The sequence below is a fragment of the Pituophis catenifer genome, unplaced genomic scaffold (assembly GCF_029215685.1).
Source record: "Pituophis catenifer annectens isolate HBS135680 unplaced genomic scaffold, rPitCat1.0.hap2 SCAF_1, whole genome shotgun sequence".
Lineage (NCBI taxonomy): Eukaryota > Metazoa > Chordata > Lepidosauria > Squamata > Colubridae > Pituophis > Pituophis catenifer.
The window spans coordinates 150,368,268-150,392,901 of NW_027256881.1; positions in this window are offsets into that span (position 1 = coordinate 150,368,268).

Sequence of the window (24,634 nt, forward strand, 5' to 3'; positions counted from 1 at the left end):
ATGGTCAAGATCTTTATAGATTTGGAGAGAGAAAAAGTTTATTCCTCATTCAAGCTTTTAGCCGATGCTCGCGTCGACCCACTGAGACTTCATTCTTCAGCTTTTTATCACTAACCTTTGGGGAATACTTTTCATTTTCCCTGGAAGAGGAAGTCTCCACATGCCACAAAGGAGAAAAAAAGAATGAACCACAAGATAGAGTCGGCTACCTCCACTTAATGACCAGCACTATATTCACAACCTCATTTGCTTTTGTTCCCACTGTGTGCTTGAATGCTGCCGATGAGAAGGAATTAATTTTATTGAGGGCAACTCAATGAATTAAATGGGGGGAAAGAAGCCTTGCTCAGTTGGGTGGAAACATTTTGGCAGACGGCACAGCAGCCGGTCGGATTCAAAACTCTTTATATCTCTGGCAGCATGAGGGGCCAGGAGGGGTCGGATCCCAGATAAGCTGTAGGGCAACTTATTCCAAGGCTCTTCGAAACAACAGAGGCACGCCGCGATCTCCTCTTTTGATTCTTGACCAGGCCTTTCTTTCTTATACCAAGATGCTCTAAATCTGTTCACGAAGCCTACATCCTCTCCCCGCACTTCGATTCAACAAAACACCCAATAAAAAACTAATTGTCCCATGGTGAATTGGAGAAGAAGAAAAGGTGTTCAGCATAATGTTATGGTCATGGAAAGACTTTTTTTGCATTGTAACCATCTGGTGCGCTGCAGTCACCATGAATGGAATAATAGAGTCCTAAATAAGTCCTTTTGGGCCTACAAAACAGTTTTCTCACCCGCATTGGTATCCTTCACAGCAGAAGTGCCCCCTTCATTTCACACTGCATCTGCACCTTCCTTTGATGGAGTGCAGAGCTACCAATAAGTTACTATATACTTAATTAAGCCCACATAATTCTCTTCAAATGAGCAGAAAAGAGGGCAAGCTGGCCAATAGAGGGAGAGAAAAGGCTTGCAAATGAGGCTTGAGGGGGGTGGGTAGTGATTGAGATGGATAGCCATCCCATGCCACCATAGTTTCCTGCCACACAGAGGGAAATGCTGCAAAAGAATTAGACAGCTCAACAGCTGTTTATAATCCTACGCAAGAAGGGGGGAAGCAGCCTTCTCCTTGAAGTGATTGCAGTCCTTTTGTGGCCTAATCTTGCTTTTCAGAAAGTGTTACAATCCATTTGCTTAGATTTCTATAAGGTGCTCTGTTTTCAAGGCCTCATTAAAAGCCCTTTAAGAAACCGGAGGATTGACTCTATGGTCTTTGTTTGCATTCTGAAGCAGGTTCAAGAGGCTTCAAATGTATGTGAGGAGACTTTAATAGCAGACCTACAGTTGTAGGGAGAAAAAAAGGAACATTTAATTTATGTTGTAATCAAGCAAGAAATACACACGGAAAAGCTAGAAGAAGAGCATAAACTGTGACTTTAGCAGCATCTCATGGCTGATATGGCCCATTAAAAACACTGAGAAACTGTTATTTCAAAATCCTTTTGTTTAAAAAAAAACTTTAAATACAGAAAGACTATCTTCTCCTTCTTTTTTCCAGTTCTCCGATGTGGAATCCAGCCAAGCAGCTGCTGCTTCACCAATGAGATTTATCACTTGGTGATATACCCCACTTTAAAAAATATGCACACACATGAATGTTTCCTAAATGAATTTTGGCAGTATTCGACCTGAATTCAACCACAGAAATTAACAGTTTAGTCATTGCCGAAAGATTGAATCTACACAGTAAGTGGCTTTTGATCGTTTGGATAGGGTACCATGGAGATTCCCATCAAAGATTAGAAAGTAGCATTTTAAAAAATGTCCCTGATTCACCAAAAATCAATTGGATTTTAGCTAGTCATGGCTAAGAGCCATCCCACTGCTTTTAATGGGACTCTGCGCAGATAGCCTATGAATACGTACATATCACAAATATTTTTTATCAAGATACCTAGCAGGGATATGAAACTATGAAAAATTATACATATTACTTAATAAAGCCAAAATGTATGTTAGAGATCAATCCAACATAAAGTCAAAAAATAAATAAGATTGGTTTTTTTTTTTTTTTGGTATTCTTTGAAGCATAAAGGTTTGCAATAGATGATATCTCTTGTCTGTAACATATGGATGGGCAATCCTTTTGTTTCTAGGTTGATGCAGCAATGGGTGGTAGATTAAGAACCATATGGTGATAATAAGCATAAATGACATCAGCCATAAATTAAGCTTGGGCTCCCACTCTCCATTTTCTATTATACAATGTACATAATACAAGCTCTCTCTTTCCCTTCCCTCACCCCATTTCTCCCACATACAAACATATTATTTCACATTAACTTTCAGACATACAAAAAGCCCTCAATTCTCAGCATGTAGAGATGGTAAATTTTAAATCTCTTCTCCCAATGTGGGGAAATTCCATCACTCATCCAGTCCCATCAATAATTGCCAGTTGATTGTCAAGCACCAGGGAAATCAAAAGATCCAGGCAGTTCAAATGGGTATTAAGATTTATTGCATGCTTAAGCTCTCTACAGGAATGTATATTACTGATGGTCCAAGCAAATTGGTGGTAGAAAAGTTTTAATGGAATTCAAGGTGAGCTGGATTTAAATCTCTTGTAGGCATGAAGGAATTCATGACTGATGATACATTTGACTCCTCCCTTGGGCTCAGACTGGCCATCTCCTACATCAAAGAGCATATTGAAACAATGGAGTAATGCAATGATCAACACGCTTCTAATTGATTCTTAGCACTAACAATTTTGGAAATATGTAGCATACCTTGATTCTTTCCATCACATTGCCCAGCAAATTGAGATTGGAAGCAGAACAGCATGATGTTAGTTGGTCCCCATTGCAACTATCTTCAGTTCTAGCCAGTTAATGATGATGGTACAAATCAGTGGTAATGGAGCTGGTTAGAAAGAAGGTCTGCAAGCCACACAAGAGTTAGCTTGTGATCCTAAGTGTCCTTCATTTTGTTAGTTGGTACAATATTCATGAGGGGAAAAAAAATGAACATTACAAGACACCAGCAGTGTCTTGTTGTGTCAAAGATGTTCTAGGTAATGTTGCATCCTGGACTGTGTAAAGGAAGCAAGTATATCACTTTTGTAAAAGAACATTGCCCATTGTGGAATGCTTTCTTCGAGTCATTAGGTTAGCTTCCATATCTGACTTTTTAATAATTCTGCACGGTAGAATTATGAAACATGAAACTCTTACAATACTGCTTTGAGAAACCCGTCTTCTTATAGCACAGTTCAACAATAACAAATAGATCAATTAATTTTAAGAGGCAAAATGCAGGCTAGAAGTAAAGGACGAGCTATTTTCTTCTTCCTTCCTGGACTAGCATTCAGGGGTGGGTTTCAAAAATTTTAGCAAGGGGTTCTCTGCCCAGTTGCTGGGTGGGCATGGACATGGTAGGCATGACCTAGTCGGCCTCCTGTACCATGGCATGGGGGGCGTTTTTGCCCTCCCCGAGCTCTGGAGACTTTCCTCGAGCCTCCGGGAGGGCGAAAACAACCTCCCCAGACTCTGGAGGCCCTCTGGAGGCCAGAAACGGGCCCATTTCTGGCCTTCCCAAATTTCCAGTAGGCTCGTTTTTCACCCTCCCTGACCCTCCGTGCACGCCCTGCTCTTACCTGCATCCAAAACGAGTCACGTGGGGATACATGGGAGGGGCAGGGTGGGGTGGGCGGGGCGGGGCGGGGCCAGGCAGGAGTGGGATTTGTGGGTTCTCCAAACTGCACAAAATCTTAGCTAGAGGTTGTCCTGAACCCTGCAAACCCCCAACAGCCCACTCCTGCTAGCATTGATATTTTAGCACATTGTTGGCAATAAGATAGCTCTTTCTCCTTGAATTTAACTAGTTAGTGGAGAAAGTGTGAGACAGGGAAGAGCTTAAGTGATGCCTAACATTTGCTACCTGTAATGATTACCTAGTATGACCTGCTCTAATTGTCACCATCTTGTTTAGAGAGTCTGGAACTTAATTTCTACCACAATAGGATGAGGTAGAAATTTAGAGGGAAATTTTATTTGTTGGGGGTATATTTCTTGAAAATCAACAAATAGCAGAAGATCAAAATTATTTTTATTTTTATGAAAATCAAAAAAACTGCAGAAGAAACACATCCTCATGATACATTCAGTTCAACCAAAGAAAATTATGAAGAGAGAAGAATGTGGGGTTTGTTTTCTCCCTTTTCAATGTTTATCTTAAAAATAAAAGAATGATACGCTGTTGTTAATATTTTACTTGCCTGAAGAACCAAAGGCCTAAATCTCAGGAGGCCTTGAAGATGTTTTGGGTGAACAAGTGGAGAGAAAAGATTCCAAAAGTGCTCCAGGGGTCACTTCACAGATACAACTTGCCCCTCATTTGTTTATCTAAATGCTGACAAATTGCAGCATTTGAACAACATATCTTTGGTCCTGAACTTCATTTGCATGGTCTGCCCTCTGTCATTGAGCTGATAATGAGGCTAAACATAAAGCCCTCATTCAGTGCCACAAAAGAGTCTGGCAGTATGAATACCAAATGGGAGAATTAGGTGTTTTATAGAAGAGAATGCCATTGTGTTGTGCTTTGCTTTTTTTTTAAATCTCCCCTTCTGCTATTTTCAGACCTTTCCTGTAAGCTGTTGCTGCCACTTTCTCTTGTGATTTTCCATTTTTTGTGCTTTTATAGCAGTGATGAGGGAGATAAATTTGAGGAAGTGACTAGAAGCCACCCAGATTTTTATGGCAGTGGAAAAATAGGGTGGGGTAGGGTAGGGTACGGTAGGGTAGGGTAGGGTAGGGTGGGGTAGGGTAGGGTGGGGTAGGGTAGGGTAGGGGAGAAGAGAAGAGAAGAGAAGAGAAGAGAAGAGAAGAGAAGAGAAGAGAAGAGAAGAGAAGAGAAGAGAAGAGAAGAGGATTAGTACATAACAGATGAAATTGCCTTCATAAATTCCTCGTAATCAATAGCCATTCACTTGTGCAAACAGAAGACTCTACTATCACATGGGAACAAACATTTCTCTGTATCAGAAGTATCTCATGTTTCTTCTGATTAGCATGAGTTTCAGGAAAGGTATCTTTTTAAAGACTGCTCATGTGATGGATCAAATTAACACTTCATTTATGCTTCTGTGACAGAGGCAGTGCCTGAGAAAGACTGGGGACTGGCTTGGCAGGATTTCCCACATGCCATTCCAATATTGTCCTCTGGCTCTGCTCTTTCCCATGTTCTCTGCTTTTCATTTTGTTATAGGAGCATGTAGCATACCGTAGCTTTCAATTCACATTTCAATTTTCATACAAACAAATGATGCCCAGTGGTACACATGCCCATTGATTAAATCATTGCAAAGGGAATAAAATGTGCTTGGGCAGCCACATCATAATTTGTAATTTGCACAACAATTTAAGCAGTGTATAGAGAAGCATTATTAATATGCGCAAAAGGATTCTTCTTCAGTAATTAAAAATATGCAGGAAATACATGAGATTAAGACTGCATGAATTGGGAAGTCATAAACAAAAGGAACAGTTATATTTAAAAAGTATCCTTTGAAAAGGCACAGGACAGTCATATAGGCTCCCCATCTTGTTCCTTTTCTATCAGTGATCAGTTTCTTGTTTCCCTTCCTTAAGGCTATATTGGGCTGGTGTCCTAGCCTCAAAACTGTCCAGACTGGAGAAAAACAACATTAATCCATCACTGGATACTATTTGGATCTTCAACAACAGGTATGTTTATATTCCATTCTGTTTCCTTTCAGAACTACAGCATTTTTAGTTCTACTTCAGGAATTATAGAGATGTGGCTTGCTAGATACTTCTGAAACGTAACTCTCAGTGGCCCTTGTCATTAATCAGCCTGGATGAGGAGGCTAAGAGACGTAATTCACCAACATCCCAACTGCTGGAGATTCTTCACCTCAAATCAGTGGAGAATCAACTCCGTTGATTTAAATAGAAAAAAAAAGAACCTAGCTCCAAAAAGGCTTAGTGTGGCAATTATCTGTTGTTGTTTTTGTGAGAGCATGTTTTCTCCCTTGGATACCCATGGCAGTAAGTACTCAAATGAAGTGTTCACAAAACCGAAGGGTTTTTAAGATAGCTTCCCCCGTGTTTGTGTACCTTGAATTCAACAGAGTACCCTGAGATGGACATCTGACTGTGGAATAAGAAATCTAATCACTGAGCCGTCATGAAAAGGGCAGTTTGCTTAATAGGAAACCTTACCTGGCTGACTCACACAAGCCATCCAAATCACAGCTTTCTTGTGAAAGAAGAATGGAACGGAGAGAGAATAAGCCTCTTGTTTTCATGCTGCATGGGTTACCTTCACAATATTTGTCTGTGGAAAGCTAGGACATAAACCAACTTATCCATAATTAAGAACACCTCAGGGCTCTTATTCAAAACACTCAGTAATCATTGTGAAGGCAGTACCATCAAAGTGATTTTTGATGGAGGATAATTAGATTGAGTTACACGAGCAGGAACTTTAACTCCCTCAAGGATGCAATTTTCTTTTTGTGGGTCATAGTGGGAAGATGTTATGGAAAAACAAATCTTTCCTGCTTTCTTCTTTGTTTGTTTTCTTTTTTACTTTTATAAATGCCCACAAAGCACAGAATTTCCCAAGCACCTCATGTATAGATTTTATCCATTTTCTTTACTACCCATGTAAATGGGTCAAATCGCCATTGTCACCCCAGGCTGTGTTATTGGCCCACCAGTGCCAGAACAATTTGGCATTTTAATTAATCGGGTTTTTGAGAAATCAATGAATTCCACTGTGTGCCAAGAAAAAAAAAAGTTGCTTTTGATGCATTTCACACCTTACTACCGTAACTAAAATGTGAAAGTTTGCCCTGTAAATGTGTGTAGGGGTGTTTGTAGGGGTGCAACTTGATCAACTCATTTTCTAATCACAGAAAATCAGAATGAAAATACCAGTATGGCTTTGGTGTCTGTTGTTCCTCTTTATTTTCACAAAGAGACCACCAGCCTCTGCACATATGTTAAGAGTTAGAATAATGTACCACTAGATGGCATTGAAGAATATGTAGAATACATCCAACCATTAAAGCTTCTTAAGTTCCCTATAGTTCATTTTCTGGAAACAATCCCAAAATATATAATTTGCTTTCTGGCCCACATCTGACTCCCATACGCCTTGTCCATGTTATAAAATGAGGTAATCCAGGCCTGATTCCAGATTTTTTTTCCCCCTTGATCTTAGTGATGGGGATTTAGGCCCTCCTCAGCTCCTACTGCTTAAGCGCTAAGCAGAAAAGGACAATAAGGAAAGGAGCAGAAGTAGGACAGGTTCATCATGTTAAATCGTACCGTTTACAACAACAAAACTGATTTCCAAAATGATTCACTTAATCTGTTTGCCAACAAACTCAACCAACAGCGCTTTCTCTACAATGGTGAAACTGTTTAATTGAAGGGGGTGTACGTTGCAGAGAACAGTTTCATATTTCACGACTCAGTGTGTCAGAGAGTAAATGTTGGCATAAGGCAGCGAGTGACTTCACAATCCAGCCCTGAGCTTTATAGGATAGTAGAATTCTGGCAGGTAATTGTCTTTGGAACACATGAAGAAAAAGAAAACACAGCTCCGTTATTTCACATCAGTCATTAGGAACCCACAGATGAGTCCTCCTTATACCTCTGTGCGGAAGGGAAATGTTGTCCTAAGCAGATCTTTTTTTTTTAAAGAAAGCTTTATATTTTGTAAACAAATCCATCTGGAGTTACTAAACTTTTCCAAGTCAAACCAGGCGCTTGCCACCTCCACATCCCCCTGCTTGCCTGAAAAACGTCCAGCTGCAACCATTGATTTCCATTGCTTTGCAGTGTTGGGATATGATTACACACCACCTCTGGGCCAAAACAGAACACAATCACTCACTCTGAGTCACTATATAAGCTGAAGTATGTGATTTATTAAACCACAAAAAATAGGTTACATTAACACTACGAGTCTAACTTGAAGCCACGGGAGAAGCAACATCCAGAGTTAAACTCTGCTTTCTAGATTGTGTGTTCTTCAGATTTGTAAGCTCCGAAATATCAGAATAGAACAGAATAACAGAGTTGGAAGGGACCTTGGAGGTCTTCTAGTCCAACCCCCTGCTTAGGCAGGAAACCCTACACCACTTCAGACAAAGGGTTATCCAATCTCTTCTTAAAAACTTCCAGTGTTGGAGCATTCACAACTTCTGGAGGCAAGTTGTTCCACTGATTAATTGTTCTAACTGTCAGGAAATTTCTCCTTAGTTCTAGGTTGCTTCTCTCCTTGATTAGCTTCCGCCCATTGCTTCTTGTTCTGCCCTCAGGTGCTTTGGAGAATAGCTTGATTCCCTCTTCTTTGTGGCAACCCCTGAGATATCGGAACACTGCTATCATGTCACCCCTAGTCCTTCTTTTCATTAAACTAGACATACCCAGTTCCTGCAACTATTCTTCATACGTTTTAGCCTCCAGTCCCCTAATCATTGTTGTTGCTCTTCTCTGCACTCTTTCTAGAGTCTCCACATCTTTTTTACATTGTGGCGACTAAAATTGGATGCAGTATTCCAAGTGTGGCCTTACTAAAGCATTATAAAGTGATATTAACACTTCACGTGATCTTGATTCTATCCCTCTGTTTATGCAGCCTAGAACTGTGTTGGCTTTTTTGGCAGCTGCTGTACACTGCTGGCTCATATTTAAATGGTTGTCCACTAGGACTTCAAGATCCCTCTCACAGTTACTACTATCAGTGCATTAGGTGGATCCCCTTAGTGTAGTAGGCTATGAAAAAGTCAGAGAGATAGTATGTTTTAAAAAAAAAAAAGGCAAAGGGATAATTTCACTCAAACTGAAAATGCTTAGTGTTATTTTCCTGCAGAGATGACCTAATCTCAAACTCTACATTCATATCCGTTCCCATAGAACAAAATCCTCAAAGTCTTACAACATCATTAGGACAGACTAATAACTTTCACTTTCTGTAACATTTCCATTAATTTATTTTTTTTACATTTCTAAAAATCTGTACTTACTCTTTTATGCAGTGTTCCATAATATGTGACATTTGGGCAATCATTTTCCCAGGATATGGAGATTTCCCACCCCCCTCCCAGAATACTACATTTTCTGGTATAAATATTCTGATAGGCAATTGTGCAGATAGTCAAAAAACACTTTTGGTATGCTTTAAAAAAAAATCCAAAGCAAAGATTAAAAGTTTTGTGGTTGTGGTTGTCTGTTCTTGAATTAGAAAAATTGGGAGAGTTCACAATAAACTCTGAACTGCCAAATCGTGCTTTGTGGGCCATTCCATCTTGGCTCCCAACTTCATCAGCACACTATAAATTTCAGTTTGCTTGTTCTTTGATATCACTCAAACTATGAGCTGTATATTACAGAGGCTTCTCTAGGAAATTGACAGGTATTGTTCTTTTTTCTGCCATGCATGATATCAGGGGTGGGATCCTACCGGTTTCACAATCGGTTCGCAGTTTGCACAAAATTGAACTTCCACATTGCAAGGAAAAGAGCTGAGGAGCGGCAATCCACTCTGCTGCTCCAATCAGCTGGGCTTCGGAAGCAGAAATATAGGTGAGTATAAGGCAGGGGCGGGGGGGCGGGCCCACTTCAAAGAATGAGAGAACCCGTTCGCTCATGGCTGAAAGTTGGAGCTAATGGTTTGCCTGAACTGGTCCTAACCAGTAGAATCCCATCACTGCATGATATATTGTCAAAGATGTAGGAGATGACCAGGCTGAGCCTGAGGGCGGAGTCAAATGCATCATCAGTTTGAAGTTTCTACATCCCCATAAGAGACCAAAGTCCAGCCCCCCTTGAAGTCCATTGATTCTTAACTGGCGCCAATTTGCCTTGACCTTTAGTAGTTCAGATTCTTGTGTACAGGTGGCATGAAATAAACTCGTACTTTTGAACTCTATTCCTGGCTCCCGACTTCTTGTACCTGACAAATATGAGGTTCACACCCATTTTTTTTTCTTTTCTGTAAAACACACTGGGGGAGAGGGGACTTTGCAGTATCCAGTGTTCGTCTGTCTGTCTGTCTTTAAACTTTTAGAAAGTTAAAGAGACAAACCCCAAAGTAAGACAAACACTTTTTCTGATTTAAAAAAGTGGCATCAGTTTTAAGGTGCAAAGCCCAACCCTTTGCAAAACATGAACAATTACAGAAATGTAAAATCATGAGCAACAAGTGAACAATTATACTAGCTGGGATGATTTCCTCTCATCACTTAGCTATGTATGCTTAAAAAATACCTCAGTGTAATCTATTTAGCTTTACCTTGAGGAAGCATAACTGAGAGCAGGCCGAGGCCTGCTGTATTAATTCAAACACATCCCAGCTCTGCAAATCGCAATGATGCATTCCTTTAAGCACAGAAGGGGCCCAGAATGCCTCCATTCAAGAAGAGTGAGCGAGAGAAGGAGGGAGGAAGAGAAAGAGAGACAGATGGCAATAGGGCTTTAAAAGGATCTCCTTTGGGATTTCAACAAGTGAAAAGGCTTAGCAATCTTCAGAGGGCAGCCTTTTCAAACCCAGGTGGCCAGTTTACTCCTTCATCCCAATCTCTATTTATCAGACTTTTTGGGGGTGTTACCTGAGCCTTTTAGATAAACAAGGTTGCTTTGTGCGTGGATTGTTCCCAGCAAAGAATACAGCAGCCCTTTGAAGTTCTTCTGGCTTATTGTGTGAAGGCTCCAATAGGGCTCTTCAGTGTCTTTCCAGGTCCAGGAATTGCTCTTGTTGACAGTGGTTTGCTTTGTATAAATGACTCCACTCTCAGCAATAGAGCCATTGGTTTACAGTAACAGCATTTGGATAGCAATAGCAATAGCACTTAGATTTATATACCACTTCCCAGTGCTTTACAGCCCACTCTAAGTCGGTAGATAGATTAAGCCTAATCAAATCAACCTTGTTGCTCTATTGCTCCTTAAGCATGAGACTCAGAAGTTACTGTCAATCTAACAATAATTCTTGAGGAATTGTTATGGGGTGAGGCAGAGAGGAAATCTTGAAAACAAAATGTCCCTAGAAAACTATAATCTCTGATACTGGAAAATCAAGTCTATTTTAAAGACTCATAAAATAATACATTTGGCATCACATTTTATATAACATCAACTCTACTGCAGAGAGTAAACTTAGGGAACTGATCATGTGATAAAAGAAAAAACACATTTTAGAGCATGACAGTAAAATCAGAGAAAGAAGAAACGAAGTCTCCCAGCTTAGTGAAAAACCTGGCTTTATTCTTTCTGCAAATGCTGGGCACTGAGGATTGTGCTCCATTGCCTAGAAATCATTCAGGGGATGATGCCCTTTTGTGGTGCTGCATGGTACCTTTCTGGTTTTTTATTGAAAACAATGTTTTAAGATGTAAAAATGTAGCAGACATCAAGTCCTAGCAGTCCCCCGTGAGAGATGATGATGATGATGTTCCCAGGCACATTGTTATTCTTGGAATTCCAGAATGCTCTTCTAAATGCTCACAATTATTGTGTTCTGGGAAGCTAGGAACCCTGTGTATCTCTGTACAATCTTCATGTGTCTTATAAGCAGCTGGGTGGCCACGTATTAATGTCATAAGATATGTGAGCTAAGTGGTGGGGTGGGGCTTGGGTTAGAAATAGGGTTAAAAGATTAAGCAGCCAGCCTCCAGTTTGTTTTACAGTTAATGGTCTGAGTAAAGAAGACAAAGAGTAAAGAAAAAAGAATGAGAGTAGATTTTGTAGCTAGCAAGGTGGTAGGGGCTTCTTGGTCATCTGCAGACTGGATAGGAGTGTGGGCTCAGTGGAATCAGTTCCTTCACTTTTGTGAATGAATATGTTGTAAAATCAAGATAAGGAAGGAAGAGGGAACTGCATGTTTTGCATAATTCCAACCACTGCGCTTCAAAAAGGATTTGATGGTATAGAGAATGGCAAACAAAGGATTGGAACAACTGTCTGGGGAGAAGTTACTGGGGCTTTTTACATAATTAAAAAGGCAAGTAATGGTGGTGTACACAATTAAGTAAGGAGGGAAGAACATAGATGGCAGAAATTTGTCCCTGCATATCTCATAACAGCAGAATCCATAGTCCTGTGATGAGGAATTTGGGATGACAAGAATGACTGCTTTTTACAGCAAATAATTATACTATGATCTCAGTAGGCCTTTTAGTACCAGTTGCTGGGGAACACAAGCGGGTGGATGCTATTGTGTACATATCCTGTTTGTGGATTTCCCATGGGCATTTGGTTGGCCACAGTGGAGACATCATGCAAGCCTAGCTCAGCCTTTGTCCTTACTCTGCTATGGGATTTCCAATATCTTAAGGATGCTATTAGTCATGTTAACTTCTTCTGGGAGTTTTTCGGATACAAAATGTTTTGGAGACCATAATGTTCCTCCACCAACAGATTTTCTGTTAAGCCCTGCAGATTTCTAGCCATCACTGGCTATAATGAAGGAATTATATGTGTACTGCCAAGGGCTGAATTTAACTAAATGCCAATTAAAGACAAATTCAGCCTTTGGCAGCCACACATATAGCCCAGGGTTAGTTGCTACTATGGGAAACTGGTTGTAGGTTGTGCTAGCACATACTGTATGTTACATATTCCAGATGGAACTTGTTCAACTTCCTTGTTGGCCCAGCTACGCAAGCTGTCAATTAAGGATGTAACTGCTTGCCAAACAACCCTATTGGGAGTCTATGGCAAAGTCATCTTTATCATATTTCCATTCTAGCCAGGTGTGAGCTTAGTGGATGGCCTTTAATGGATGCCCCTGCATACTTAGAGAAGGTCCTGTAATTTCCACAATTTTATTCCAGAATGATGTACAGGAAAGCAAACTATTTTTGTTCAGCTAGCATGAAATCATGCCATTTCCAGTCTCTCTCTGTCTCTCATCCGGTGGAGGAAAATGAGATATACCAAAGCTCTGCAAAAAAAAAGGTCTCTCTCTGTGTGTGTGCTTCAGTGTCAACATGTTTGTATCTCTATTGCATAAGGGTTTATGGTCTTGTGGACAGAGTAATGACTTCATCAGGAAATCCCCTTTCAGGCTTCCAAAAATATAAAAATATAATCCTTTATTGGATACTACCAAATCAAGCAAAAGTATCTTCAATCAGAGTCATAGTCCACAGTCCTATGCACATTTGACCACATCTGTTGGATCTTCTGGACCCCATAGGATTCTTCAATTGCCTACTTCAAACCCCATCATATTAGGATGCCATCTATCCCTGTAAATGGTCCTGCTACTTGTTCCATCACCTGCCTCAGTAGCTGTTTAAAGCTTTACCTCACATTTTATTCTGGAGTGACAGATAAACCTTTCTTCTTTTCCCAAAGACTGGCATTCTATAATTTATATAATGGCTAATGATGTTCGGAAGGGAAACAATTTTAAAGACCTTAAAGACCCGATGTAGATTTAATAAACTCAGGCAAGTGAAGGAACGTTTGGCATACTAACAAGGATCCAGCTGAATGACTGAATAAATAATCAACGACTTTTGAAATAAGAGAACATTCTAGAAATGCATGTGAACATGATTTGGTTAAATAATTTGGCAGTTGCTTCTTTAATGGGAGAAAAGGTGACAAGAATCACAGATATTTTTGCCCTTAATTGAATCTGGTTTTGAAAAGTAAAAAAGGAATTATTTTGAGTCATTAGCTGGGCGGTCTGTGGCTAAGTTTTAGAGTGCTGGCTTTTGACTTGGAATCTCAATGGAAAGTGCCGTTGTTTGAATTTTCAAGCCCAAATTGAGGTTTGGATCCAGGGTGCCATAAGAACACACGTCAGTCTACATCAGTATTCCCTAATTTGTTTCTCCATAGATGTGTCCCTACCACAGTCCCTACCACCACCCAGGCTGATTCTGATGGCACCTATTTGTCCAGAATGCATGGAAAGCATTTTACAGGAGAAAGAAGTTAATAGTCTTCACCTGTGGCTCTTCCTAGTTGCATAGTTTTTTTAAAAAAATGACACAGAAATGTGCTTCTTTACTTTGATAAAATACAAGTAGTTCTCAACTTACGATCAAAATTAGGACCAGACTTTTTAAGCAAGGCAGTTGTTAAGCGAGTCACACCCAATTTTATGACCTTTTACACCACAGTTGTTCAGTGATTAATCATTGCAATTGTTCAATGAATCTGGCTTCCTCCATCGGCTTTGCTTGTCAGAAGCCAGCTGGGAAGGTTTCAAAGGGTGACCACATGACCCCCAGGATGCTACAACTACATCATAACTACATTGTAAATCTGTGCCAATTGCCAAGTGCCCTTATGCACAGTCACCTATGCCCTCGTCATGTCTCACCTGGACTACTGTAACGCTCTCTACATGGGGCTCCCCTTGAGGTGCACCCAGAGGCTCCAACTGGTCCAGAATGCAGCCACGCGGGTGATTATGGGAGCCACAGGGCGCTCCCATGTAACACCTCTCCTGCGTGAGCTGCACTGGCTCCCAGTGGTCTTCCAGGTGTGCTTCAAGGTGTTGGTTCTCACCTTTAAAGTACTCCATGACATAGGGCCGGGATACCTGCGAGACCGCCTGCTGCTACCGATAACCTCCCACCGGCCAGTACGCTCGCACAGAGAGGGCCTCCTCAGGGTGCCGTCAGCCAAGCAATGTCGGCTGGCGGCCCCCAGGGGGAGAGCCTTCTCTGTGGGGGCACCCAACCTGTGGAATGAGCTACCTCCTGGAATACGACTGATCCCAGACCTCCGCGCTTTCCGAAAGGCCCTGAAGACTTATTTATTCCAACAAGCTGGCCTAGCTTAAATGGTTTTAATGGGGTTTTTAAATTTTTGATTTTATTGATTCTGGGTTTTAAATTGGGAACTTTTCGATTTTGCAGATCTGGGATTTTAAATTGGAAATGCTGATGATTTAATTTATTTTAGTTTTTTCTTAACTTTTGTACTATATGTGTTTTAAGTTTGGCTGTCCACCGCCCTGAGTCCCCCTGGGGAGAAGGGTGGTATATAAGTTGAATTAATTAATTAATTAATTAATTAATTAATTAATTAATTAATAAAAAATAAGTGTGGTGGTCATGGGTGTTTCTTTTTTTCAGTGCCATTGTCATTTTGAATGCTCACTAAATGAATTGTTGTAAGTCAAGGACCAACCTGCAAGCCAGCCTCGATGATTGAGATTGTACAGTTTAATCAAGATTCTTTCTGGGTGGAATTTCCTAATGCGCCAGAGTGTACATTCATGCAAATCAAAAATACAAAAATGAGCATTGATACGATCAGAGTACGTATATATCAAGACTGCTGTTAGGATTTATGCCTTTCCATTACTCTCTTTACTTTTATGAACATTTTCTCTCATTTTTAATACATTTCTTAAAGGTATTTTATGTGACTGAAGGCCCTAACCAGATCTAAAGTCATCTTTTATTTCCAAACGTTGTTTCTTTTGGTATGTATTAAGGGATTGAATTTCCATATGATTCTCCATCATAGCTGATTCTGGGAATTGCAAGTTCAAGGACTGAATAAGTATGGCACCATTCGCATTCGGGCACCAATATTGTGAGCTGGCAGGGAATAGCCTGGAAACATATGAGCTCCTCTTAGAATACTCCCTCTAAAGCTTTGCAAGCAGCATTTTTTCCAATAAAATGCAAATAATTCACTGTTACCACACAAGTCCATGTATAGTTTAGCATGAAAGCTTTATTCCTCCCAAGAGGCTGTTTTTTAATACAAAATTTAGACGCAAATGAGACTGTGAATTCTAGCCCTGCCTTAGCCATAAAAGCCAGCTGGGTAAATTTGGGGGTCTGGGTCTGTCTCTCTCTCTGTCTCTCTGTTTCTTTCTCACACACACCATCTCTCTCTCTCTTTCTCTCTGCTTCTCTCTCTCTCTCTCTCTCTGTCTCTCTCTGTCTCTCTGTCCCTGTCTCTGTATCTCTCTGTGTGTGTCTCTCTCTGTGTGTCTCTGTGTCTCTCTCTCTCTGCCTCTCTCTGTCTCTCTGTCCCTGTTCCTGTCTCTCTCTCTCGCTCCCTGTGTCTCTCTCTCTGTCTCTCTCTCTCTGTGTCTGTCTGTCTGTCTCTGTCTGTCTCTGTCTCTGACTATCTCTCTGTCTCTCCCTGTCTCTCTTTCTGTCTCTCTCTTCTGTCTCTGTCTCTGTCTGTCTATCTGTCTGTCTCTCTGTCTCTGTCTCTCTTTCTCTCTTCAACCCACTTCACAGGGTTGTTGTGGGGAAAATAAAAGAAGGAAGGTGTGTTGGATATGTTTGCTGCCTTGAGTTATTTTTGAAAACTAATAAAGGTGAGGTATAAATAAGTAAGTAAAACCAGACATATGCATTCTGAATAACTGGCTTTTGTGAGAATTCTGGCACACAGACGTTATCTTTACACTTTTCAGATGATGCCAGATTGCTTCTAAAATGATAATACAATAAAATTAGATTGATTCTGGTGAACAGCCAAAACAAAGTTTGGTTGCACTGCTTTTTTGGTTCATAATTTGGTGATGGTCTAGGAGCTTTTTTTCTGAACCTTTATTAGACTTAGGTACTTGTGGCCCATCATCTAATATCTAAGCCTTCTATAAACTGTCACATCTGCTTTCACAATCTGTGTAAAGAGAGAAAAAGGAAATGGGTGAGGGAGGCAATCCTCATATCCATTGTTGGCTTCAGCTAGCTAACATTCAGCTAGCCTTTTGCCCCTAACCAACGAATTGTAGACCTTGCAAGATTTCATAGGTAGTGGCTAGTACTTTATAACTGTTAATCTTCATGATGTCACAGTACTTTTGCTTCATTGTTTGTTTGTTTTTTTGTTTTGTTTTTCTTTTTTTGGCTACAGCAGGTTAGATATCCTTCTCAAGTGCTGCCCAGTGACTGGTCGTTCTGCCTTTTTGTTTCTGGTTTTGCTTGTTTGTGCGCTGATCTTGTTGCAGCTGCACACTTGTGTATGCAGTGACATCTAGTGACAAACGCCACAAATGGGACTTATGGAAATTTCCAGGGCACATGATGAGCAATATCATAACAAGTATCTTCCCTCCTGCCACGCTCCCCGCATCTCAATTGTGAGATTGGCTTGCAAAATATATATATATATTTTTAAAGAAATCCCTTTGTCTGAAATCCAGTGAAAAATGCAAACTTTTCAGCCTCGTTGCATTGCAGTTTCAAGGTCTGATGCTTAATAATAGAGCTCCTTTGGAATGAAAGGTACTTGTAATCATTCTTCCTTATCCCTCGTAGCATCTTCGTTTCACAGAAAACAGGAATAGAAGTCTCAAAGCTCGGTTTGCCAACGTTTTTCTGCAGTAATATTTGTGGATGAGGTAGAATTTGACCTCCAGACTGATCTAATCCAGAGAACCACTTTGACACAGTCCACAGCTTTTTGTGATGATTAGGGAAACTATTAATATTGCCTTTTTTATTTTTATTTGAATGAAACACTAGGGCCTTTTTACTTTTTCTCATTCTGGGCCTCTGTGGTAATCAACAAGTTTCATGAGATGTGAAGTGGGAGTTGCTGACACCACAAAGATTCAGGCACTAATAAACTCTTCTTAAGATTCTTCGACATCTTCTAGCTGTGATAGACTCTCTGCATCCATGACAGTCTTTTCTTCCCAAAAGCAAAACCCACACTTGCTTCTCAATCTTTTTACGGATTGTGACTATATTATTTTTAAAATTGAAATGACCAAATACTGGCACATCCAGCAGGACAGATGCTATTTTTTCCTATTTTATTCGATGCCTGCAAAACATCTGACATTTTAAGATAATATATATATGCCGCTTGATCTCACATAAATGATGTGTTCCAACCACTTGGTGCCAATTTCTTATTGTCAATATCAATTTCATGCCAACTATAAGCAGGCAGGCCTCAAATATGTGGAAGAAAGATACCGAACAGTGATTTTCAAGATGTACAAAACCTGTATGATTATTTTCAAATTATTCCATGAAACCTTAAAGGTAAAGGTAAAGGTTCCCCTCGCACATATATGCTAGTCGTTCCTGACACTAGGGGGTGGTGCTCAACTCTGTTTCAAAGCCGAAGAGCCAGCGCTGTCCGAAGACGTTTCCATGGTCATGTGACAAGCATACTAAATGCCAAAGGTGCATGGGCCACTGTTACCTTCCCACCAAAGGTGGTTCCTATTTTACTACTTGCATTTTTCACGTGCTTTCGAACTGCTAGGTTGGCAGAAGTTGGGACAAGTAATGGGAGAGCTCACCCCGTTACACAGTGCTAGGGATTCGAACTGCTGAACTGCTGACCTTTTGATCGACAAGCTCAGTGTCTTAGCCACTGAGCCACCAAGTCCCCTTTGAGCCACCGTGTCCCCTTCCATGAAACCTTAGATGGGGGAAATCTCAGATAACCTTGCTTTCAGAAATAACTAAGTTACTTTGGGATGCAGTTACTTCATAGGGAGCTGCTCTACATCTATTTGTAAACTCCTAGGTAGAGGAGTTACTTCTTTCCGCCGATAATTTTTCTGGATACTTCAAGCAAATTTGTATTTTAAGACAATCTGATACAACCAGCCCTTCGGTCACATTTTAATGCATTACTAATTGTCCAAGCTGAAATGCACTCAGAGCAGAGCTGCCCAGATCCAGTAGTACATTATCTTATGACAGGGATCCTTTCTCCTCAGGGATGAGGCCTTCATAACAGAAGGAAGTGGACTGGAATAGCTCTTAACTCTGTAATGGTGGTGCAAAACAGAAGAGAATAACAGTGAGGAGGAAAGCCACCCCCAACTTTTAAGTTCGCCCAATGCCTGCAGAGATTAAGCGGGGGAAGAATTTTCCCCACTGACCCCTTACAACATAATAGGTACATTTTCTCTCCTTCTCCAGTTACTTAATATCTTTTTTTTTTAATTGAAAGAGATCAATCCTATCTCCAAGCTCAAAAGTGTATTAACTGTTTCTAAAGGGCATGCAAGAAGCAGCTATCCATCTACTGTAAAGAGTTACTTATTCCTGCAAAGAGTTACTTATTCCTGCTTTTGCTTTCTCATGTTTGGCTCGGGCCAAGCCAATATGGCCACGGAAGGCAAGATCCAGTAATTGGAAGGACACAGGATACCTGCACCAGCCTAAAATGATCTATGGAAGCTGTGTAGATCCCACCCGTCCATCAGTGTAATCAGTGAGCTATTGTAGATTATTTGTACATCTAGGCTGGTGTTGGGAGAAGGAAAACACCATTTTAATTCTGGGACAGCAAAAATGAGTCATGATGGACAAGTGATGCCATGAGGAAATCTCCTTTTAGGACAGTGAACAGTGAATCATTATTCTACCATTAACAGATTGGGAGGATGAATCTTAAGGAATGCAGGATTGAAAAGAAGTGATGGAAATAAATTTGACTCAGGTTTATTTAATACCCTATTCCTGATACACGCTGTTTATTGTGATCATTTTTATGTTAACAAATGCTATCAAACTCCATTGGTAAATTTGTCAGTGTATAAGCAGGGTAAAATTTGCTGAACCGAACAGCAGTAAAATTATATTTTGCTGGCATTGAACTTCTTACCCCTCAAGTCAAATATAACTCACATTCATAGCTATCAAAATGAATATTGATAAATATCCTCTTAGATTGCTACCTGAAACACTGCTAAGGTTGCCAAGATCCCCATAGCAAAGCATGCTTTAGGTGATTCAGAATTAGGGGAGGATCTTTTTTTTTTTTTAGCCTTAACAAGAGAAATGTCAAAAAATTATGCCAAGATCCTGCTGGGAGTAAATTTTATTGTTAGCAGATACAAAGCAAGGAAGATGTTATCCAAAACAAAGTGTGGCTAGTTTTTATTCTTCCTGGGACAAAATCTCGAGGGTGGGGAGAACCAGGTTTGAATTTACAGTGGTACCTTGGTACTCAACTGCTTTGAAACTCATCAGATTTGGTACTCAGCACATTTTGATGCAAAATTTTTGTCCTGGTACTCATCATTTGTTTGATACTCAATGCACAAGCTAGAACTTGTCGGTGTTGGCTGCCTTATGACTGACTACATTATTCCTTATGGGAAAAATTAGTTTGGTACTCATGGTTTTTAGTACTCATTGCGCCTCCCAGGAAGCAATTAATGATGAGTACTAAGGTACCACTGTAGTTTTTTATATAAAATGTCCAAGAGCGTGGCTGTGTTTCGTGTCTTTTCTTGAAGAATTAAAGGAACCCTTGAAATGAGATGATTGTATAACTATCCCAAAAGACCCATTTCAGTACAGACTCCTGAATTAGTGTAAGCACATTGGGAATTTCAAGAGACAAAGAAAAGTAGCCCTCATCTACCCAATCTAGAAAAAAGGTTTAACACTTGCCTGCTGAACAAAGTGAATCTGGTAAACGTGTTTATGGATAATAGTAACAATAAGAAAGGAAGTGGAAGAAACAACAAGAATGTGGGGGGGGGGATGCCTCTCTAGTTCAGACTGTTAAATGACCAGATCAGCCATTCATCTCTATGCATTGCATTCTTCAATCTTCATCCATTTTAGTTTTCAGCACCATATGGTTACTTATGTACAAAGCTTCAGATAAAACTCTAGATTTCTTTGAAAATGATGACATCTACTCAAGTATCAAAAAAAAAATACCTTGAACACTTAAGGTCATCAGTAAATACATTTCATTAAGGGATCAATCAATCCATTAAAAATTATGGTGGATGCCTCTTAGATTAAAATCTATGACATGATTATAAATCTAAAATGGGATTTTCGTGGTGTTCAAAACAAATGGGGACTAAATCAAGAGGCTTTGATGCATAAAGGCTGAAGTGGCAATTTGTTCTGCCCCAGCTACAGACCACAAAGAATGCAGCACACACAAAGTCCATACAAACCTTAGTTTACTAATTAAGGACTACTAATGAGTTTTCTTAATAGTTGTTTGAACACAAGTACAGTTTAAATCAGTCTTTTCTGAACAAGGGCTGTTAATTTAACTTCATTAACAGCTGACAAGAATCCAAAGAATAATAACTCAATTCTGAAGCACAGTATTTCAGATAACCATAATCTTATTGTGGCTGGCAGAATGCCCAGAAGCAATTTGCAGGAAAACTGACAAGAAAGGAACAAGAGCCGATCAGACGTTTGTGGAATCAAGATGCAAAGGAATATGAACGAAGTTGTTTTCTGCAAATTGCCTCAGTCGTCATCCTTCCTTAAATAGGCTAGGGGAGTGGCCAATTAGCCACAAGCCTTACTCTCGAGGAGACCTCCTCCTGAGGAGCCACTCCTGCCTTTTGGCAACTCTGCGCGTTCCTTCTCTTCTTCCTCTTCACTTATGGGAGCTTCTGGAGGTTCTGAAGGCCCTGGCTGAATCCCTGCCTCTGGCACCACATCTTCTCCAGCCTCCTCATTGTCTGACTCGAGTGCTAGCTGCACAGGCTGCTGGCGCATCACCACACCAGCCTCCTCACTGTCGGAATCAGCTACTAGCTGCACAGGCCACTGACGGGCCATAACACAATTGGAGAGTAATATAATTGCAAAACTCACCTATTTCAGGATACTCAGCTCCCTTATTATATGCTTCTTTTTCAGAGACTCTTCAAAATTAGCAGTCTGATATTCAGAAATAATGAGAGGCTCAAAGGTCATTGAAGCTTCGTGTTAGAAAACTCACAAAGAATGAAACAGTGTATTTTTTTAAAAAAATGGGGAAGTCATTGTTCCTTATTTCCTAATGATTACTTAAGGGATTCATATTTAAAAAGATACAATTACCTGGGAGCACTTTTACATATTAATAGGATATCTAGGATTGAATAGAGATGGCAGAAGCTCCTCCTGCTCCCCATTCCCAATTGTCCTAGAATGACAATTAGAATGACAATTGCTAAATGATGGCAACTGAATGGAGTTTTTCGGGTGGCCCAGTTCTCACTTTCATTGAGTACCATAATCTTTTTGCATTGCATGAAATCAAGGATGTGGAATAATCCATAGGAAATTAGAGAAGTAAACATAATTTTAAAATCAAAATAATTGTTGGAGTTGTCATATCTGTGAAAGCCCCTCCCTCCCTCCCTCCCTCCCTCTCTCTCTCTCTCTCTCTCTCTCATAAAGTTAAGCTTAAATTAAAGTTAAGTTACTTAGGACTATTCCTAAAAAGAATGGGTAACATCAGATCTGTTTTGTCTACAAATATATTCTGTGTGGATACATAGAAAACGGTATCACCTGACAGTAAGATGGCTGACACATAAATTTAATAAATTAAGTGAAAAATAACTAAATATAAGTTGAATTAGAATCGCAAGTTTAATAAGTCTAAAATTGCTAATAGCTTATTTAAGTAGAAAGCTTATTTTCCAATAAGTTCACTGAATATAGTACTAATTGAGGTTCCATTTCCTCTGAACTCAGTGGAATTTAATTCTGAGACAGCGTGCCTAGGATTGCACAGTAAATTAACTGATTTTCTTAAGAACCAGGAAAACAGGCTAAAAGTGTTATTGACATTGATAAATTAATTGGGCTACATCTTTTGCAGCTCATAATTTATGTTGGCTGTAGCATCTTAAATGGGGAAGGGACAGTGCAGAATATTATGAAAGCAGAAAGGATGGTAAACACTTTAGCAAGGTTCACCTTCCCAAATTTTACTTGAATTATCTTCAAAGCCATTCACTAAAATAAACTTTCCCATGCATCCCTTTTAAGGAAGAAAGATGAGGAAAAGATAATACAGAGCTCAAGTGGAGTTGAAGCAATGCAGTAGAAAGCAGCATAAGATATATCTATGATCTCACTTTTCCACATGCCTTTTCGGGGTGCTGGATTAGACAGAACCTTAAAGAATGAACCCTGACTTGTTTTCGTAGAATAGTGTACCATTGTTGCCTCTGATTATAGCTTTTCCAGGGTATCAAAATGATGTATGTAGCTAGCTGGCAAGCTTTGTTCAACTGGAGCAGGAATCCAGATTCAGTGATGGTGTCAAGTTGTAGTTTGTTGGTAATACTCTGTGATGGTTGGTGAGCAGAGGCAGCAGAAGCAGAATGGCAGAATGAGTTGTAATGCCCACGAAAAAGAGGCTGGCAAATAGAAAATGTCCTTCCTAATGTTACCTATCCATCCAAACCCCCCCCCCACAGTAAACATTTGGGCCAATACTTATAAGCATTCACCTGGCACCTACTCATTAGCTGTAAAAGATATAAAGCTAGTCCAATGACCCAAATCTGAAAAATAAGGTTTGACCAAAGAATTAGCACAAGACTGTCAGATCTGAAGCTAGTTCAACAACAACAATCTTTATTTCAGTCCTAGGCCAATATAAGATAACAGACACTGCAAATATTTAATCTTACAAACATAATACTGTACAGGTATTCCTTCATTTAGCAACCATTTGCATCATTTAGCAACCATTTGCAGTTACAATGATGAAAAGTAAATTTACAACCAATCCACCAATTTATGAACCTTGCAGGTCTGTAAAACAAAGGAATGCTGGAGTAAGATCATAAGTGCAGTCATGGTTTCACCTGTTTATAGTTTTGCTTAGTGACCAGGTTCCTTGTCCCAGTTGTGGTTGTTAAACAAGAACTCACTATAAAATATTTCAGCTCAAACAGAGACCTCTGTGGGTTTATACTATCAAAATGGTAGCCACAACCAGAGGATCAGAGCTCTCCTCTTTTTATGTGCATGTGAGTTGCATGTTAGAATGCATTGTTTTGATGTTCATTGTTTTAACATATTTGACTCCTCTCAGCTGCCTTTGGCTCCAGGTTTTGTGAATGAAGTTGTGTCTATGAAGATTCTCAGAGATCCAGGTCATGGTTGTCCCAAAGATGCTTTTTCAAAAGGCAACTGGACTTTCAAAGGAAAAACCAAGCAAATGAAGTTGTATTACTGATTATAGTAATGGCAATAGCATTTAGACTTATGCTATATATCACTTCACAGTACTTTTACAGCCCTCTCTAAGCGGTTTACAGAGTCAGCATATTGCCCCAACAATCTGGGTCCTCATTTTATACACTTCGGAAAGATGGAAGGCTGAGTCAACCTTGAGCCTGGTGAGACTCGAACTGCCAAACTGCAGGCAGTCAGCAATCAGCAGAAGTAGCCTGCAGTACTGCATTCTAACCACTGCGCCACCACAGCTCCTAAAATTCTGAACAGAAAGGTATAGATATATAAATGGAGATTTTATACACACATAACACATATATACACACCATGTAATGTTGTGGTAAAAACTTACTTTAAGGAATGTAAAAAATAGAGATTATCCAACAATCTCTATTTTTAGGAGCCTGAGTGGCGTAGGAGGCTAATGCCTCCTAAGGCAGCATTTAACATCCAGCTGCCTGCAATTACTGCGAGTTCAATTCTCACTCATTAATTCTTAACGCATTGTAAGCCGCCCTGAGTCTCCGGAGAAGGGCGGCATATAAATCAAATTTTTTAAAAATCATTTTATTAGTTCTAAAGTTCCAGGTTAGTGAGTCATGGTCTCATGCATTTAAGCAAGTCAAGGGCAAGAACTTCAAACTTACATGGGTTTTGTGTAGAATATTGATATCATAA